At 36.2% G+C, this 290-nt stretch overlaps 1 long non-coding RNA gene across 1 annotated transcript in view; it reads left to right on the top strand.

Moving 5' to 3' along the window:
• LOC119585238 overlaps nt 1-285 on the top strand; it is a 123,888-nt gene extending 123,603 nt beyond the window's left edge. Inside the window, exon 3 of the long non-coding RNA XR_005229885.1 lies at nt 157-285. This is a non-coding gene — a long non-coding RNA (uncharacterized LOC119585238). The remainder of the gene's footprint in view (nt 1-156) is intronic.
• The last annotated feature ends 5 nt before the right edge of the window (nt 286-290 follow it).

Below are 290 nucleotides of genomic sequence, written 5' to 3'. Positions count from 1 at the left end.
GATGATATCATACAACTCTTCATCTACTTTAACATCTACATCTACTTTGCAACTGGAGATATCCATAAAGTCATCATGCATCGTTTGTCAACAATGAAAATGCTCACAAAGAAAATAACAGTACATTCGTTTTAACAATTATATTTACTATTTCAGGTACGTCTTCTAGAGCAACCGTGAGGCAAACAGCGTCATTCTAAGGCAGGTGAAAGTGAAGATTGTGTTTACTAGTTTAGTTTCCTTGTCGATGTGTGGGCGTTGCTGGATAGGTGTTGTTAAAGGAAAATGTT

This window comes from Penaeus monodon, chromosome 19 (genome assembly GCF_015228065.2).
Source record: "Penaeus monodon isolate SGIC_2016 chromosome 19, NSTDA_Pmon_1, whole genome shotgun sequence".
NCBI lineage: Eukaryota > Metazoa > Arthropoda > Malacostraca > Decapoda > Penaeidae > Penaeus > Penaeus monodon.
The sequence above is the reverse complement of the archived record's forward strand: the minus strand, read 5'-3'. Positions and strand labels throughout refer to the sequence as shown.